General features: G+C 43.3%; 1 long non-coding RNA gene across 1 annotated transcript; it reads left to right on the top strand.

The window, feature by feature from the left end:
- The first annotated feature begins 10715 nt into the window (after positions 1 to 10715).
- On the top strand, positions 10716 to 14806 carry LOC115582905 (uncharacterized). Its single transcript, XR_003984269.1, has 4 exons — positions 10716 to 10865; positions 11018 to 11110; positions 11499 to 11570; positions 14660 to 14806. It is a non-coding gene; the product is annotated as an uncharacterized LOC115582905 (long non-coding RNA).
- Positions 14807 to 20977: the final 6171 nt, after the last annotated feature.

Raw genomic sequence — 20977 nt, 5'->3', positions numbered from 1 at the left:
TACAAGTGTGTGTGTGTGCGTGTGTGCGTCTGGCAGAACAAAGAAACAATGGTGGTCACTGATATCACATGTGGGTGTGATATGCTCAAGGCTCAATGAATGTGTGTGTGTGTGTGACGTGATGCCACGTTAGAGGAGATGGTTAGTTGCATGCAGAGACCCTGAGTCTGTGTGAAGCAGCATTCGACTAACGTAGAATTAGCTGTCTAGGAAAGCAAACTACCAATAAGCTGACCTGAGATCACAATAACACCAAAACAGTGAACAAACACATACACTGAACACATATGCAGTACATAAATCAGAGTTTAAAGTCGTGTGCTAAGCCGTGCTATGCTATGCTATCTAAGCCCAGTTTAACATTACCAGTGTTTGAAGAAAAGGTGCTGGTTGAAGGAGAAGCTTGGGATTCCAATGTTGAATGCTGTTCTTGCTGTGCAAGGTCTGATGAAAGTCGGCAGAGGAGGAAACAGTTCACAACTTTCCTTTGCAAGGATAGCAGTTTGGTGCTAACTTGCTTGGTGTTCCTCAGATTGTGAAGTTAGCTGACAAGCTTTGCGTTGCAGCTGTTGGTGCTAACTGATCTAGAATACTGGCAGGACCTTGTGTCACTGCAGTGAGGAGAAGTTATTTTGGCCTACTGCAAATGCCGCTTGCAGCTCTCCTTAGCCGTCAGTCCCAGAAGAAGAGATCTTGAGGGCAGGCAGCCCCATAGGGGGTTGATGGAGAGGAGCCCTTGAGAATAAGAAGTTGAAGGAGTAGAGGGCGTCGAGGGCCAATGCCCTTAGTGGTGGCTAAGCTAATACGTCCACAAATTGGCTCGCAGCGAGGGGAAGAGAAGTCAAGCAATGAAACAATGCTTTATATTGTAAAACTTACAGCAATGAAAAAGGACTCGGTCGTCCACAAACTCACAAAACATTGTAGCTCACAAGCATACAATACACGTTAACTTCAAGTGTCTGCCCAGATACTAAGCCTCACTTGTAGTTGCATCTTCAATAATCCAGCTCGCTTCCTCTGTGTGGATTAAAGGCTATTGCAACGTCCTGCGCTGCTGTTGAAAAACAGCGGGGTCGACATGGGTAAGAAGAAAACAGGCAAAGCAGGCATTTTCTGAGGAAAAAATGCTCCTTCTCCAGGCAGTGAAAGTCGCTGGTTGCACAGCTACTATTCTGGATCCGGAGGGTGTTTGGTTACACGGGGAAGTTTGATTCGTTCAGCAAAATGAAACACTGTGGCCTTTGGCGGTTAAAATCCAGACGACGCTCTGGACTCCCTTTTAGGAAGGGTTGGGCTGACGAAAGCCGATGCTTCCGGCAACACATAACTCTGGGACTGGCGTTGAAACGTGCACGTAGTTGCTATAATTTTCTCCGTTCATCGGGTCTTTGCGGAACTGACGATGCATTAAGGTGCGCTCTCAGACAATGGGAGATGGGAGTTGTCAAATCTGTGGGAGCTGTGTTAAGCAGGCGCCACCTACTGGACATTGGGGTCCAGTGAAATTGATGTTGCTCTGATGTCAGAACCATGTGACGGTCCCAACAACACTTACCATCCCCTCCCTCTGTGTCTCCATCATCTTCGACGATTACCATAAGCGGAAGCTCAAACAAGGCGCCACTTCCTCGCTTTATTGAATGGCATCTTTTTTTACTTTTCTTTTAAGATGACCAAATCAACCAGCCCAAGGACATCCAGCCATACACCAATGCCACACTCATAGTAGTTTCAGAAGCTACAACGGCGTTAGATGGTGTGCCACCAATTGGCCCCTCAACTGTCCTCACTCTCTCCTTCCTTTGCCCTCTACAAACATATCCAGTTGCCGTAGCCGTAATTCTCTGGGGGCACAAACTCCTCCCTTCTTATTCCAAAATTCAAATCCTCAGCACCAGAATAGGATTCTTACCCTACACCAGTCCCTCTGTTTTCAGCCATCATCCCTGTCTGAACACTCAATTTTTCCACCTCCTTATTACATCTCGGTAAACAATCTTGAACAACCCATTTCCCTGACTCTGATATCTGAAGAGCCCATAGCCTGTCAACTTTTTTGGGGATAATAAGGATGCACTCATCGAGATGTACCCCAACCTGAGACTCAACCGTCTTGGTCCCCCCAAAATGACAAGATAAGTTGAGCTTTATTGACCGTACACCAGTAACATGTATTCATGATATACACCTCTCACCAGGGTGGAAATTTCATCATTTTAGGGGCAAGGCCATTTGGCTGTTTGAGGGGCTTTCACGTGAGATCATTGTGATGATGAGACTCCACCTGCACATACCACGAACCCACTGAAGTTACTGTGTACTGTGCACTCAGGTGGCTGTAATTCAAGGCAAGCTCACTGTGGTACGCTGTGGCCGTACAATGATCTTTTGTTCACGGGGCATGAAGGCCCAAGTGTGAGGCAACGCCATGGCCGCCGTGGCCACCGTGAAATTTTCACCCTGCCTCTCACTGATATATATGACGATGGTTGGATAATTTCACAGGACAAGTGAGCGCATCTTTGTAATATAAACACAAGATGCTATGTAGCGTTGATCTAAATATATACCTTGTAAATGTGGCAATTGCACATAGACTGGAATTTCACAGGACTTGTGCACTTGTTCAGCACTCTGTGTTTATGCTGTGATTCATAGTTGTACCTACTGTTATTATTTCCATGTTGTCTTCAGATGAGCACGAAACCAAAGAGCCACAGTGCAATGGGAGCGTTGGGGTAGTTGGTGAGAGTGAGGCCAATTGCCAGCTCTGGGGTTTAGCCTGCTGAAGGAGGCAGCTGACCAGCCCTGAGGCAGCGCAAATGGCATGATCTCTGCCAGAAGGCAAAGTACAGCAAAATATCCAGCGTTCAGCATTTATTCATTGGTCCTTCGCTGTTAAAGTAATTTTGTTTTATTTGCAACAATGAGGACGAGTCTTGGGGAGCTCAGGCAGCCACTTCTGGAGCTGCAGCTTCATTCTGGTTACCTGATGAAAGACCTTCCAGTGCAGGAACAGAGATATATTGCCAACACACTCTTTCAAACCAACAAACTACAGTAAGGTTTGAAGCTTTGCTAGAGCCCCCTGTCCCTGTCCTCATGTACCACTCGACACCAATTCTTCAGCCATCAGCTGAGTATGGATGCCACAGCAGGAGACCACAGCAGGCAAAAACTTGAAAACTTGAAGCCTTGTCTAAAGCTGAGAAATCTATCACCAAGCTACAATCCTTGAATGCTACGCTAGCAGACCGCATCGATGATCTGAAGAACCGATCTAGGGGAGTGAATCTGCATATTATAAATGTGCCGGAGGATGGCGAAACCTATGGGGACTCAAAACATGGTGACATTTGTTTCCACACTTCTTCAAGATGTCATGGGGAACCAGGTTTTTACTACACTGCCTGAGCTGGACTGGGCGCATCAGGCTCCAACACAGTGACCATAAAAGGGCAAACCATCCAGACCCATTATTGTCACCTTCAACAGATACCAATATAGCGGGTAGATGGCAGCCGTTGGGTAAAATGTCCCTCGCCCATAGCCATACTTTACTTCCGGGTCTTAATTGACCAGCTGTGCATCATACATAAGCTGTGGCATGTCGATGCTTTTCTCTCTCTTTTCCTCCTTGGTCCGTGACTGTGTCAGCGTGCGTCTGCGGTCCCTGTCCAGTTTGGTGCCGGCTCCCCTCGTTTCTGACGGTGACGACGCATGCGAGTCTGCTGTCCTGGTCCTGCCTGGTGCCGGTTTCTTCCCTTCGGCTCCGACGGTGTCGGCGTGTGTGTCTGCTGTCCTGGTCCTGCCCGGTGCCGGTTTCTTCCCTTCGGCTCCGACGGTGTCGGCGTGTGTGTCTGCTGTCCTGGTCCAGCGTGGTGCCGGCTTCTCCCCTCATCTCTGACGGTGTCGGCGTGTGTGAGTCTGCGGTCCCTGTCCAGTTTGGTGCCGGCTTCTCCCCTCATCTCTGACGGTGTCGGCGTGTGTGGGCCTGCTGCCCTGGTCCAGCCTGCTGCGGGCTTCTCCCTTCGTCTCTGACGGTGACGGCGTGTGTGAGTCTGCTGTCCTGGTTCAGCGTGGTGCCAGCTTGTATGAAAAACTTTGCGGACGCTGTGAGTAGTGTATGGGGATTGCCACTGCTGTTTTGTTTTGCTTAGGTTTTGTTGAATTTAGTTTGTTTTGTGTGACTTGGTTGTCTAGTTTCTATGTAGGTTTTTATTTATTAAATTTTTTTTGTATAAAGTTAATTCTTCTGGGTTGGGTTTATTTCTGCTTTTGTCCCAATTTATTTGTTATTTCCTACCAAGGAGGAAAAGAAACTAACAGAGCTGCAATGTCTATTTGTGTTTTTATTGTATGAAGATTTAATGTGTTTCTCTCTCTGTGTGAGTGCTGTAGGGGCAGCGGCAAGTGTTTGGTGACAGTCTCTCACCTGTACTTCACACTCCTTCTGATTTTGTGTGCTTGGTAATTATATTTGCACGTCCCTCACGATTTATAGTTGATCCCTTTTTGTTTGGTTTTGCTGTGTGCATGTGTGTAGGACACTGGAGTGGGGTGAGTACTCTGTCCCAGTGTAAATTGTCCCTCTGCTGTCTGCGGCCTCGGCCGCCCATCCTCAGTACACTCCTAGTCATTTTTTTAACCGCTAGATTTAATAAATTGTCTCTTTTTAATATTGATGTTGGCAGCTCTGTAAATAAAATTGTAAATCTTGGTGGGAAACACCCTTGCCTCGGTCCATCATTTTTGTCGATCTGTATCAGTAAAAGAATCTGTGGCTTTATTGGGTGATTGAAGTATTTAAAGTGCTGATAAGATTTGAAGTAGATGGTGAAATCGCGGGCCTTGCCACGGTCCGGTCACACCAAGACCACGAGCAAGCTCTCCGCTGGGCAAGGCAGAACGACGTGGTGTACAAGGGGAACCCATTTAGGTTCTACCCGGACCTCAGCGTGACTCTGTCTAGGAAGCACGCAGCCTTCAGGAGCATCAAAGCGGCTCTCTACCAGAAGGGGATCCAGTTCAGGCTCCTCTACTCTGCACATCTGCAAGTGAGCTACGAAACATCGATGTTCGAGTCACCGGCCAATGCGGAGGCCTTTTAACCCCCGACGAGTTGAGGGAAACATCAACAGCTGGGCCTCTTCTGGGCAAGAGGATTAACGCAACATGGAAACATTCATCAACACCGGGTAAAGCACGCCACATATGGGTCATCTTTGAGACCAACTGACATTCAGACTGCCGAGTTTGGCTCCACACAAGTCATGTTGTAGCGGTCTGTCACTCAGGCATGTTCCGCTGGACTGTTTCCAGGGTTCGTACGGGTGCTTGAAATCCGTGAAAGTGCTTGAATTTCAATGTTGTATTTTCAAGGCCTAAAAAGTGCTTGGATTTTAGTTTAAGTGCTTGAAAGTGCTTGACATTATAACTCTGTCTTTCACAAAATTGAGATGGACTGGATAGTTTGCTTATTACAAGGAGAAATAAAATCGGTAAGAAAACCGTATGTGGAGATGTTTCCTCCTGGGCTCCGCTGAGCCTCTCTGCTCCTCTCTGCGACCTGCCAGTCTGTGTGTAGCCCCGCCCCTCTTAGAAGAGCGACAGTAGGAGATGAAAAAATGCTGGGAGGCTGCTGTGTTAACGAGCATTGGCTTGAATTATAAGTACAAACTATGGTTATGACGAGGACCGAATCAAAGAGTGGCGTCATGCAAAATCTGCAAAAAAGATGTGCAGATGTGTGCAGTGGGAGAGTCTGCGCTCTAAAGTCACATGACATGCAAGTGAAGACTTTTTGAGTAACTTAGGCCAACGCTGCATGTTAACACTTTGTTTATGCTAACCGCTAACGTTAGCTAAACCATAACAAGCTAAGGAATAATTAGCGGACCATTAATCACGTTACGTGACCTCGTTAAGTTAGCGCCTGACTGTCTGTGTATGCAGTCTATGGCCTGCGTGTGTGTATCGTCACACATGCAGCCTGGTAGCAATAGAAGGATGGCTGAGGAGAAGGTGGAATTTGATGCAATTTGGACTGATGACACGTTCAATATTAATAAACTTTGATGAATAAGCGAACAGCGCTCTATGCAGCACAGAGCATCTCTCCTGCTGCTGACAGCCAGTCAGCAGACGAGTCACTCACACTGGTTAACACCAGAGCTGAAGTGCCAGAGTCAGTAACTGACTGTTCAGTTTGTCTCTGTGACGTCACACCAGGCACTGACTTCAGTCAGAGCTTGAAGTGTGACAAGGAAATGTTCACTTTTCTCCACTTCTCATTCCTTACTTCTAATAAAGTAAATTAGATGGCAAGCCAAGACTTCTTACAGATAGGTGACACATTTTGACAGTGTTGGGCAAGTTACTCCAAACATGTAATGCATTATTTATTACTTGTTACTGTAATTTCAGTAACTTTATTACATTGTGATATTACTGTATTCTAATTGTAAGGCATTACACTACTATTGCATTACTTTTAAGTTACTTTCACAACATATACAACCACTAACACTGAAAACAACAGTTTTTGAAAGGGCTGGCCATACTGAACATGATAAACATGAATTGCAGTGTTAAAATTGAAACATTTGGGGTGCAGTACCTGTTTCATGAGAATATTTACATTAAAAAATCAGTATGTGTCATAACTTTTTGTATGTCAACACCTTGATCGTTATTAACGTAAGGGAAAGCATTTTCTAAAAGCTTATGTCCTCTAGATGTGATTAAACATGCATGATGCATGGACATGTCCCACCTTCCTCTATATATCAGGGACAGTACATATTCTTAGAATGCATCTACATTGTATTGAAATTTTTTGAAACACACATTGATTTCCAGTGTAGCCTAAATCTGTTCATGGGGCAGAAAGTGGTCGTACATCTCAAAATGGTCGATGTTAACACTCAAATTCAGTTTGGGCAGACCTTTCAAAAACAGGGGGGAGCCTACATTGTAAGGCCCTTTAGCTAATGTTTATTGTGTTTAACAGAAGTTTTTGTATGTTTTATCTGGATACAAACTGATGTAACACAGACTGACATTATGTCGCTATATTTATATTACAGTCAGTAGCCCAGCAGCACTAACCTGTTGAGGCAATAATAGCTTACCCTGTCATTGCTAGCCTGGACGGGGATCTTGCTCACAATTTTTATAAAAGACGGAGAATCCACTGTTGAAAGTGGCAGCATGTCTTTGACAACATACTCTGCCACCGGTCTCCTGGCTTCTTGAGGTTTAAGCATCGCAGTACAGGAGAATGTTTTTTTCTCCGCTCTCATCCTCAGTTTGCTTTCTTTTGGTCACTAGCTTAATGTTAGTGTGACACCGCTCTAGATGTTTCGTTAAATGACTTGTGCTATTTTGCGAGGTAGAGAGATCTTTTGGTTTTGCACACAAAATGCACTTAACTATAATGATCTTCATATCCTTCCAGTCATCTTCTCCTCGATCAAAAGTTCTCTAGCATTATATGCATTATAACACGCGTTACTGAGATTTGTACTGAGTAAAATATTACCTTTTTTTGTTTTTGTAATGCCTTACATTACTGTGTTACAGCAAAAAGTAATGCATTACAGTAATTGCATTACTTTTGTAACGCGTTACTCCCAACACTGCATTCTGAAACATAAAAATCTATGTCAAAAAAGAAAATTACAGGGTGCTCTCAGTCTCTCATTGTCTCGGTGCAAGTGTTCCTGAAGAACACCAAGTGGCTTCCCTTTTTTTTGGGATAATACTTTGCGTTCTCCTTTAATTTCTAAACTTCTTGCTATTATGAAACATGATTTTAGATGTTCGCAGCATAATACAATGTACAAAAATGAGTGTATATATTCCTGTATATATGTATTTTACCCCAGCAATAAGGTGCTGGAAAAATTTGAAAATGACCCTTAAAAGTGCTTGAAAAGTGCTTGAATTTGACCTTGAAAAATGTGTACGAACCCTGAGGAGGACATCCAGGAATTCATCAAAGCCTGTCCAACTTGCAATCAACACAAATCCTCCCGCCGGCCACCTGCTGGGCTGCTTCAACCTCTTCCTGATCCTCATCGCCCATGGTCCCACATATCTTTGGACTTTGTTACTGGTCTTCCCACCTCTGACGGCCACACTGTCATCCTGACCATCGCGGACCGCTTCAGCAAGATGGTCCACTTTGTACCTCTCTCCAAGCTCCCCATTGCTAAAGAGACTGCTCAGTTGGTCCTGCTCCATGTATTCCGCCTGCACGGCCTTCCCGTGGATGTGGTGACGGACCGTGGTCCCCAGTTTTCATCTGTGTTTTGGAGGGAGTTCTGCAGTCTGCTGGGGGCCACTGCCAGTCTGTCCTCTGGATTTCACCCCCAGAGCAATTGACAAACTGAGCGCATGAACCAAGAACTGGAAACTGCCCTACGGTGCATAGCCTCCTAGAACCCCTCATCCTGGTCATCACAACTACTGTGGGTTGAATATGCTCACAACTCCCTTGTCTGCTCTGCCACCGGCCTCTCTCCATTTCAGTGTGTATACGGCTATCAACCACCACTGTTCCCAGCCCATGAGAAGGAGATTTCCTGCCCTTCTGTCCAAGCCTTCATCCGCCGCTGCCGCAGAACATGGCTCCAAGCTCGCTCCACCCTCCTTCGTTCCGTGGGTCGCTATACTGCTGCTGCCAACCAACGCCGTACACCTGCACCTACCTACCAAGCAGGACAGCAAGTGTGGCTCTCCACACTTACAGAAAGATGGTACCAAAGTTCATCGGGCCTTTCACGATGCAGAGGGTCGTCAGTCCAGTGGCAGTCCGTTTGAAGCTCCCGTGTTCCATGAGAGTTCACCCAACCTTCCATGTATCCAGGGTTAAGTCAGTTCACAACAGTCCCTTGGTCCCTCCGGCACCACCACCTCCCCCTCCACATATCGTCGATGGTGGTCCGGTGTATGCAGTGCGGTGCCTGATTCGCTCTCATCGGCAGGGTAGAGGTCTCCAGTACCTTGTGGACTGGGAGGGTTATGGTCCAGAGCAAAGGTCCTGGGTTCCTGCTCGCCATATTGTAGACTCCACCCTCATGACAAATTTTCATCGGCAACACCCCGACCAGCCAGCCAATGAGTCAGCTCGTCCAGGGACCCGCACCTTGCCCCCGCCTGTTCAGGAAGTTGTAGACCGTTCTATGTCTTCGCTCTCATGCTTGACTCTCCAGCACTTGTTCCCGGATTGCTTACCTGGTATCGACCCGACTTGCCTCTGACCATCGCCTCTCGTCTCAGCCCTGGTAAATCCACCAGCCTTCTGTCCCTGACCACGAGTATTGCCTGCCTGTTTTCTGTTCCTCGTCTGCCTGTGGCTGGTTGGCACTTGGCCTGTTCCTGCTCCACCAAAAGACCCACCTGGCTTCAGCTTCACCTCACCAGCTCACATCCTCTGGTGACATCATCTCAAGCTCTGGATCCACACCCGGCCCTCATTCTGAACCACTCTCCAGTCGGACCTCGATCAGCAGTGAGTTTGCACTACTTCCCCTCCACCACACTTGTTGAGCCTGTTAAGAACTTTTGGACTGTTACCTGCTCACGAGCCCCACGCACTTCACTCCTTACCTGCCACACTCACCTGGATCCAGTTCTCTGCTGCCCTCCCCTGGTCAGCCGTGTACCTGCTTTTACTTGCTGAATAAAGACTGTTTAAAATGAATACCTGGTTCATTTGTGCTGCAATTGGGTTCACTCCATACCCGTTACAATTAGAGGATTCCAGGACCTGTTGAGACCTCACACTTAAGCCCACACTACGCCTTACTGCTCACGCGGGCCCACGTAAGGAGCTGTGAAGTCATGCTGTCCCTCATTTAATCCCTATTTATTTGTTTGTGTTTAAATTTCATTTACATGCGTCTACCCATAGACACCGGTTGTCCATCATTGGTTCATAGCGATTCATTCTGGTCCAGCCTGGGTGGCGGGGTGGGGGGTGTTTCGTTCTGTGTTCTCATATGAAAAAGGAAAAAAGAAAGATCTTATATTTTGTCAAGTCCTTGTTTATATTCCTTGTTTCTTAATAAAAAGAGATAATTAAAAAAAAAAAAGTTAGTAAAGCAGATTTTGATTGTTTGAAAGTGCAACAATAAAACAAATGAATTTAAATTTTAAAACATACTCAAATGTAGTTTGACAGCTTTTTAAAAATCCAGAATTACTAAAGTACAGGTGCAGCTATGATATACATGCACTATGGTATTGCCACATCCATCTTGTGCCAGCCCCTGCTCACGTGCCTATCCAACAATCATAAAAACACTTTCTAAACTGTTTAAACTAAATGCATGAATCTCTTGTGAAATTAGTATAAAATAAAACACATTTTACTGAGCTTTGAATTTTTTTTATATGATAAATGTTTGAAATAAGATATTGTATAGTTTAGCTCCCCAACCCCATAAAGAGCTCATGGTGAAATACAACAAAAACATCACCGAGGCTATCCCCAATGAGTTTTAAATTATGTTAAAATGTTGTTGAAAGCTTACAGTCAAGTTATCATTAAGGTCTGAATTTATACATACTGGCCTGTTCTACAACTACTAATTATTAATATGTGGAATTATCTTTTTATATTGTTAAATGTGCATGCCCAGGGAAAATATGGCAATAACACTGTGCTTTACCTGGTGCAATACATTTATTGTACACTGTCAGGAGCATGGACAGGCTGGACCGGACGTCATGGTGTCCGGGGTCATGCAGCAGTACCACCAGGCAGCTGTTCCACCCCCTGTGCTGCTATATGTGGACTGTGGCAGCTGTGTGTGTGAGGGAATGAGCAGGCTGCCAACCAGGTTTGCAGAGTGGTGAGACTCTACACTCTACATCTGGCATTTCATGAGGAGGCTGGTTGTCTGATGCACCACAGGAAGACATGATATTGTGTCAAGTCTCCTTGATGACCCAAGTTTCTCCTCTTTTCCTTGTCTCTATTCGGTACCTCCCTCTTCCTCTCTAGTTGCTGCCTCCTCCCATATTGCTGCCAGCTCGTGGCCTGCTGCCTCTACACATATGACTGCCACCTCATCCTGGAGGACAACAGGAAAGTTAGGTAACGCAGTCTGGCCAGTGGAAGTTATGAACAATACTTATATGCAGCTGGTGGGCATGAGCCACACCACCCTAAAATGCAAATAATTATGCTTGTATTAGCAAGTTAAATCAGTTATTTAATATAGTCAATAAGTAATATAACAGTATGTATTTTTTTGGCAATGTGGTCATAGAATGAAATGTTCTGAGTGTGTGTTTATGATCTCATTCAACATAGTTCAATAAGTTACTGTGGGGGCCAAAAACGAAAGTGTTTAATTGTAGTTAATAAGTAACTGTGGGGGAGGGCACAATGATTGTGTTTATCCTTTGACAATACACTGAGACCATAGATCACAGTAATAATCCACCATCCCTCCCCCTCTCTTCTGTTTTTTCTGGCACAGATGATGAGGTTTCCAGTAAGCTACGTGCTACACACACATTCTGGATTGTTACCAAATCTACCTGTTAGACAGGTATGTTGACCTAGAAGGAGGAGAGCAGTGCAGCTCTAACCTCACGAAGGTGTGTGTGTGTGTGTGTGTGTGTGTGTGTGTGTGTGTGTGTGTGTGTGTGTGTGTGTGTGTGTGTGTGTATGCATACATGTGTTTTGGAACTGCTCTGCCCAGTTTGGTAATTAAGAGGTCCAACAATGACACTAAATCAGGATTAAATCTGGTTTGTTACAGTTAATAGGGCTTTCAATATCTTTGAATAGATGAGTTTCTTGGATCATTAACTTCCCATAAAAAGACACTTACACATCTTACAGTAATTTACTTTCAATGCTGTCAGCAAATCTGTTTTAATCCTTTGCTGTCTACACCTATAGTCATTCTCAGTGCTGGTTGGAGCAGTGTTTCTCGAGTCTCTTTTACACATCTATTTTTGCATGTTAGTTCTGCTCTATTGAATGTTCAAACTCAGTTATTACAAATAAACAGAGAAGTTTAGCACATGGACTGACTGATGGACTAACATATTCATTGGACCGTTTTAGCTGTCGTAAGGGCTCATGATTGGCTGGCATCCTGTACTGGGTTTACATTTGACTCTTGTCTGAAATTGGCTCCAGCCACCTGTAACCAGTGTTAATTTCGTTGACGAAGACTATGACGAAAAATATTCGTCAACAAACCTTTTTCACGGACGAAAACTAAATGAAAACTAAATAAAAAGTCAGATATGATGACGAAGACTGTGATGAAATATAACTGACACTTTAGCCAATGAATAAAAATGAGACGAAAATGTTAGGGAGGGACGAATGGAGAAGAAATCCAATCAGAGCAAATCTTTTGAGGTTAGGTTGACCTATGCAGAAGCAGCAGAGCCATTTTAACCCTTATGTTGTGTTCCGCTCAAATCTGTCCGATTTAAAAGTTTTATCTCTGAAAAATGTACTTAATTTGATCAGACTGACCTAAGAGTCCATGACTTTGTCCACAAAGAGGATTTCAACACACAAAATAAATAGTATTTATTGGCATACAATTTTGTGTATTTTATTCAACTTTTGTACACTCTTGGTGTTCCCGGTCAAAAATGACCAGTCATTAGAAATGAATGGTGGAGACTACAATTAGTGTAAATAACTGATCTCAGGTACATCTTCATTTGTCATATGGACACACACACACATGCACACACACACACACACACACACACACACACACACACACACACACACACACACACACACCTTTGTTCCCAGGCAACCACCACGGGAACCTTAGCCCAGTAGAGTCTCTCTCCCACGGGAACAACACCTGTTCTCAGAAAGTTGTTGGAACATTGTTTCAATAATATTGAACTTTTCTCGCAGCTTTGGTAGCCTATATAAATGCTTTTTTGAGGCCTTGCTCACAGTTCATTGTGTGGCAGCACCATGGCACGTCGATATACCATAAGTGAGGCTATTGATTACATATGTGATCCCCACACTGGTGAGGAGGAGAGAGGCCAGGAAACTGACAGTGAGGATGGATTAGAGGAGGAAGTGTCAGAAGATGAAGACGACACAGAATGTAATCCAGACCAAGCATTAACTGATGGGAGGAATCCAGTGATGAAGAGGATGGCCATGCTGAGGCTGCTGTCACATTCAGGTCAAAGAATGGGAACTTATCCTGGTCTTCATCCCCACCTGAGACCCACCTGAGACCTACCTAACCCTTTGACTGGGAACACGACTAGTGTTACTTTATGTGACTGTATAAAAAAATTTAATGGTTTCAAAACAAATGTCCTTGGTAACTTTGACCCTAAGTAGTCTGTGATAAACAATACACTATGTTACATCTGATTATTTTTTATAGTCATAATAATCCAGAAATTATGCTTTTTAGAACTCGAATTCAAGATGTATACGCTCAGATCAGTGAGGTATACAGGCCATAAATAACAAATAGAAGTTCAAAACTTGTAATGTTCGCAAGAACTGAAGTTGATAAAAAGATCTAAGACAACAAGTACTGATAATATATGTATTATACAGAATTTATGATGAATTTAAATGGAACGGTCATTTTTGACCAGGAACACAACATTGTTTAACATGAAACGAACACAACATGAGGGTTAAAAAGCCACGGCAAGCTAAACAAAGGCAGCATTATTTACACAGAAAGAGAACAAAGACGAGTTTGCAGAACTTTGCAAGTTTTGTGGACGTTTTCACAAGAGTTAGGTTGTTTACATGATATTTAGTCGCTATATGAATGATGAATATCTTTATTGACCACAGTTGCTCATTAAGTCCATGTACATTTTCCACAACAATTTCTGATCCCCCAAATGAACAGCTAGAGACTTGTATGTAAAGATTTGTGCCCACTGCCACGGCCTGTTGGTTTGTGTCCTGCCTATGCTACAAAGCAGGATTTGTGGTTAGCAAGATAACTTCAGGGTTATCTCAGTTTTCATAGTTACGAACCTGTTTCACTTCTTATCAGGTCACTTTGCCATGGTAATTTATGCTGCACAGGTAACCTGCTCCAGAGCAGGTTACGGTTTAGATAACAGATCAAAACATACAAATGCACAGTCCCAATAATTTCTCTGGAAAATGTTATGCTAGTGACTCCATCCTGCAGCCTAACCTATACGGATGTTAAAGAGGTGGCTTGAGAACCTCAAAGGAGTAACAGATATGGTAGTAGTGTTAGTGACCTTATGGCCTAAATAACATGTCAAATTGCAATTAAGAGGAAGTAGAATAGTAAACACTAGTACTAGTATTTCTGGATTATTATGCATACATTTGCAATTAAGCCATTTTAGGAACATAGAGCTCTAATTGTTTTTGCAGAAGCTCAAAATCAGCTCATGATTAACACAAACAAAGGCAGGCAGTTGTCACAAATTCTTTACCGTACTAAGCAGCAGCAACAAAACTCACCACAAGCATTTATGCTTGCAATTCATGCAAACAATATCTAGTATCAGGCCAGACACTAACCAAGCCTCTTCTGGTGGATTAGCCTGTGTTTGTCAGCTTGTGTAAGGTCTGATGGTAATATGTCTTATTCTGTACATAAACTTGGGCTTGATCATTTTCTTAAAGGTCTACTTGAGCTGGTGCTGCCTGGTGAAGAGGGAAAGAAATACACTCACAACTCTATGTCATGCACAAAGATGTACTGGTCCAAGAAGTCCACAAACAGTGCTTGTTCATCTTATTTGGTTAAGCCCAATGTGAAAATGCATTAAAGCACCCAACATGCTTTGCTGGTAGAGCATCTCTCAATTCAGCTTTGGTCCAAGGTTTATTTCATTGTCATTTTACAACATTTTTGTATAATGAAATGCATGTTGTATGGTATTTATGCTGTACACAAAAAAATGATGGTGGAGTGTTCAGTATGAGTTCAGGAGGCCTACAGCCTGAGGGAAGAAGCTGCTCTGTAGTCTGGTGGTATGGCAGCAAATGCTCCCGTATGATTTGCTGGATTGCAGCAGGGTGGGTGTGTTATGCTTTGGACTCTGGGCTCTTTTGGGCTCTGTTTCTTTGCCTCCTTTCATTTTCTAAAAACAGCAATCAGCTCCTCGGATGCATTTCTTATGATCTTCACAGTGTTACAGATGACTTGATGTATGTTTATTTGTTACTGTTCTCTTCCAATGATATTTCACAAGACAGGATTAGCAAGTCAGCAATTTGGACAGGGTGAAAATGTCATCCAGAGCTGGAGTTTCTCATCTAAGTATAATCATGGTCTCCAAGACTGACCCCTAAGCAGGTGTCTTTTCATGTATATCTTGGTGCTGTCCATACTTGTTTGGAAATTGCATTTGACTAAGGACTTTTACAGACAGCAAGCCCAAATCCATTGGCATGGTCAAGCTCTATCCAGCTTGATTTTTAAGGATGTCTAGACAGCAAAAAAACACATTAAAATAATTTTCTGCAAACCACATTTGGGGTTGGTTAGAAATGGGATTAAATGTTCTAAATTCTAAAAATGCATCTCAATCCGCACATCCTCTCCACTTACACCGGATTTCAAACATGTCTTTTATTTCCTTGGCAGTGCAAAACAGAATGGAAATGTCAAATTCAGAGATGCGAGTGCATCATAGCAGCGATGCAGAATGCAGGCTACCAGTAGCAGAGCGATATTAAAGACGACATGGAGACCAGTGTTTGGAGTCACACTGAAATAAACTGTCTGCTCTACAACTTGGCTAGTGATCATTTGGAGAACATTGCTACTGCATTGGAAAGCCATGTCATCAATGGAGTTACTGATGCCTGTCTTGTTACCACCAAATCCAACCTGATCACTTGCAAATAAAAATGCAAAGACTGTCTTTCAGATCTGATTTGAGAGATAAACTGAATTTGACTGCCATGTGTGCATAGCCTAAAAGCAAGGTAGAGTGGAGGCGCAATCTTTACTGCACGTTTTCCCCTTATCGGACCTCTTCTTTCTGCGCTCTGCACAACCTCTGTGATAAACAAAGGGACTGAGGCAACTCAAGATAAGGCAAAAATTCTGGAGGACTCTGCACAAGATTGATGCAAATGGCCAAGCAGTGAGAGAGCCACTCACAAATGATATGGCAGCAAACTTTTTGCGTGTGCATCCTTGAGCTGTCAAAGATGAAACTTGACCCAAAAGTTCTCCATTAGCATGTGCACGACATAATACAGCATTTAAAAAATGCAGCCATTAACACATAATTCAATTGGCACCAATTTCAAGTTATACCATCAGACAACAATAGCAAACACTGCTTTCAAATGCAATGTCTTTCACCTATAGGTGATGCTTGTGTTACAAGTCAAATTTGACTGTCTAAAGTTGCAAAGCTATATGAGCACATTTTTGTGTTGAATTAAATGCAGATATCGATTATTGACCGCTACTGCCATCATTTTCTAAAGGATTAAATCAGCAACAGGACAGATACAACATTAAAATGCTACTAACACATGAATACATACATAGGTGATGATAATACAGTAACAGTACGATATAACACTGACAGAGTCAATTCTGTTGCACAAAAGACACCCAAATAAAATTATGTGAGTGAATGCCATACATGACTTATGTTCCCTTGCATTAACTGTGTTGACTTCATGTCCAGATTGAGTCCAAAAGGAAGGCAGTTACTGTCACCACCAATTTTGCCCTTGTTTTTACTTTTTGATGCAATATATGAACCTCATACTAGTTCCTGTATTTCTCCAGAACCATCAGATATAAATGTATTTTACTTAACACGGGACTGAATGGTGCAGTCATTGCCACCAAAGGAAGTATTATGAAACAGACAAGCCATCCAGATTTTATCATGCCCTGTCATCTCTAACAAGCTAGACCTGTTCTACACAATGCTGAAACCAGAAACCATCATCTGTGCCAGACAGAGGTGTGTATACCACCACAATCAATTTTGCTGCTATGTCTAACAATGTTGGATCGATAGTGTGTCTTACAGTAAGGCACATCACACAGCTGTCAACGTGCTTTCTTAATGTTACTTTACCCTCTCTCTCTCTCTCTCTTTCTCTCCCTCTCTCTCTCTCTCTCTCACACACACACAGACACACACACACACACACACACACACAGTACACCTGCACCTACACCTAACAGAGATTGTCTGCAAGAAAGTGCTGGGTTGCCTCATGCTGTCAGATGTGTATTTACCAAATGTGCCATTTAAAAGGGGACTTGGGTGATACTGTGTGACGGTGTAACATTTCTGAAACCAGTTATACAGGTTTTGATGGCACCACACTGAGAAAACCATATGGATCAGCATGAGGCCCTGTTCTAATGAAGATTATTGGTGCATGCCTGATACCTTGAATGGTATCAATGCTTCTTTTTTGTGTCTTCACATTTGCAGTGAAGGTCATAAAGTCAGACAAACATAGTCTGTGCTAATTTATAATAAACGAGGTCATTATGATAACCTTCTCTCTAAAGAGATACAGATATCTGATATCAGTCTACTGCAGTTCATTTATTATAGTTCTCTACATCCAGTTAAACATGATCCTGTTGAGGCCCTGCTGTTAACACAAAACCTGTATGTAAAAGACTGTATGCTGTTTTAACCAGTGTGGCCATCTCCAACAAACCCTATGTTATGTAACTGTTCTGTTTGGTGTTCTGTGTGTTTGTGGTGGAATGTCTTGCTTTTTATATCAGCATCCATGTTTACAGGTGTTGGGATCCACCAATGAAGTTGTTCATTGTGGACATCAAAATGGACTCTGAACTTAGTTCCCCAGAATTTTCCAGTCTTCACCCCTAGGTGCTGTTACAGCCAAGGAGGGAGCACACGCAAGACCTTTTACGTAAAACAAGTGATTTCAAATAATAAGATAACTAATAAGACAACCAAAAGATGAGTGGATGCCCATTGTTAGGAAGGGAGAGAGTCAAGGGCTGTCGGCCACCAGCTTACATTCTCTGGCAGCCAGAACAGGCGAGCTGAATCTTTTTTTATTATTATTATTTAACTTCTTTATTGACCTTTAATTACAAATGTAGATGCACGACCAGTGTGCAAATATAAACATTACAACAAGATTAAGTCAACATTTTAAGAAAAACAAACCTGACAGTAACCAGCAAAAAAAAGGAGTAAAATAAACTTTAAGCTGAATGTTAATGATGACCCTACCCCACCCACCAGGCTCCAAGACGGAGAGACCAGCACAGGGGTCGCCACAGGTGCAAAGACTGCTAAGAGACCCAGCTCTGAGCTACTACTGGTCAGAGTGACAAAACCCCCACTGACCAGGACCACTTTTTTCTTTTATGTAAATACTGAAAATTCAGATTTTTTTTTTAGTTTTTGTAGTTTGCTTTGCTACACTGCTAATTTGAAGTTAGTTGAATGATGCTTCACACAGACTCAGGGTCTTTGCATGCAGCTAAATATCTTCTCTAACCTGGCACCATCATCACACACACACACACACACACACACACACTTTTATATTGTGTGTCTTCAACATATAAGACTTCTGAACCTTTATGCTGTCTCTTGTACAAGAGGGAATTTTGCCAACCTCTACTCTGCCAAGGACTCCAAAATCCTTTGACCATTACAGCTGTTATGGTAATCTTGGTTCTAGTTATTAAGTTAATTATTAATCAGAGTTACAAACTGATGGTTTAGTATCTATTTATAAGACGGATTTGGTGAATTGGCTATTTTTTTCCCTTCTCCAAGGGTGGTGCCCCAAGGTGTGAACCTTTTCTACAATGCGCCTCAACAAACAATTATATGAGACTGAGCACACAACTATTTAGAACATCTGAAGAACTTACTTTTGAAAATTGTTTGGTCCGCAGTATGGACCCTAACCCCTAAATTCAACCAGATCTGTGTTTGGTCTGTCTATGATCCGCCATGGCAACGCCATGTAATGACTTCCACTGGCTCCAATTTGTTGTGTATCTACTCCATTTTGGAAGTCAGGACCCTACCGCACCCTCCTCCTTGGGAATTTGTCCAATATGCGTGAAACTTGGCATGTACACTCTTCAGCTGGACCTGATCTAAACTTATTAAAAGAAGTTTGCTCGGTCAAAAAATGCGCAGATTATTAACAAACAAGTTCTGTAGCTAGCTATAAAAATGGAAAGTGTTTGATATCTCTGCCCAACCAAATGCTATTAACACCAAATTTTACATCCTTGGTAACCATGACACTGGGAAGGGATGATCGAAATTCGGCGAATTTTGGCCACTAGGGGGTGCCAAAAATATGGGAAGTTCATATCTCCTGAACAGCTATACCGATTTTCAAGAAATTTGGTCGGTATGATGTAGGGCCAGTCCTGAGGCCATATCTTGAAGGTGGTCATGACTGGTCAATGTGGGCGTGATTTAGTACAACAAATCCAAATCGGCACACATTCAGCCTTTTGCACTTCGGGTGCACTTCCCATTACAGCGAATACCATGGCTCAGACATTGGCCTGTGTCCTCACTTTTGCCTCGAGCCCGTCATCCTTTGGGGCCAACTGCCGTGGGCTCTGCGGTGCGCGGGGTCAGAGTCGCACAGGGCGGCTTGGCCCCTGTTCATAACTACTTGCAGTTCTAGTTGGTGTTGTGTTTATAACACATACATTTATAATTGCAATTGTCGTGATTCTGTTTTTTAATTACTGCAGGAACTCCTTGGACTTGCCACTCCAGCTGTCCGGCAGTGCTGCACCAGGATGCCCCCAAAATGGAGACGAGGGAGCATGGAGCAAAACCGCAATCTAACCACTCTTCAAAGTCCATGTAACCATTGCAATTTCTGGGTAACACGCATTCACCTGCAGATCCCGTCTTGGCTAAAGTAAAAAAAAAATCACCAGTTTTAATCATGATTTTAGCATGATATAAAGCATGACCAACACAAGGTGTCCAAAATGTCTGTCTTGTCATAATTAGAGGCAACAGTGGATAGTATTTTAAGAAATAAAAACAAAATGGCAATCTGCTGTTCACCAGCCTGTGTAAGATTAACTTACTCCCACTCTGACCATTTTATTACCTTCTCGAAAAATAACACAATTCAAATAAAATAAGATACCCATGAGGCTTCTTCATTTCTGACCAATTGGAGGGGGGCTTCAGGTTTTTAAACTCTGTGTGGGAGTGTCTTTACAGAGTCATTAAGGACACATGTGAGCTCTGAGTTCCAGAGTTGTTAGGTCCATTTGTGGGTCGTTGACTCAACCGGCCTCCATGTGGGATGCTAAGTCTAGGTGAGCCCAGGTATGACTGGTTGTTAAGCTGCATTGGGAAAGAACTCATTAAGCTACAGCGTTGTAGGTAGGTGATAAGAAATGTCTTAGGACACCTCCTCTGTTCAAACACGATCAGTTCAGCTTGACATAAATGGCTACTTTTACTCCTCTTTCAAACCATCTGTTCACATTGTTGTCCTCAAAGAATGATTGCTCTCCTTCAGATGTAAGTGGACAGCAGGGTCTGGACCTGAGGAGTTGGCCCTCCTGTGTTGAGCCATTGGTTTATGGAGAGGTTGTTTTGTTTCCCCAATGTACAGATCTGTGCAGTCCTGCTGCATAGAACAGAATAAATTACATTACTCAGTTTATGCCTGGGTATTTTGTCCTTAGGATGGACACGTTTCTGCCTCAGTGTGATGGTGGGTTTGAATTGAACCGGGATATGATGTTTATTAAATATCCTCCTAAAGTTCTCTGATGTTCCCGCAACATTAGGAAACACGGAAACACAACATTTTCCCGTCTCTTCCTCTCTGCTGTCTTTTAGAGGTTTTTACAAAGGTCCACAGGTTGTTCCGTCTCCTTTCCCTCTGACTTAGTGGGCACACTCTCAGCCCTATGGTTTTGGGCTCTGATGAACCCCAGCTTGTGCTCTAGTGGGTGAT

Source organism: Sparus aurata, chromosome 6 (assembly GCF_900880675.1).
Source record: "Sparus aurata chromosome 6, fSpaAur1.1, whole genome shotgun sequence".
Lineage (NCBI taxonomy): Eukaryota > Metazoa > Chordata > Actinopteri > Spariformes > Sparidae > Sparus > Sparus aurata.
Note: the sequence above shows the minus strand (reverse complement) of the source record. Positions and strands in the feature narration are given on the sequence as shown.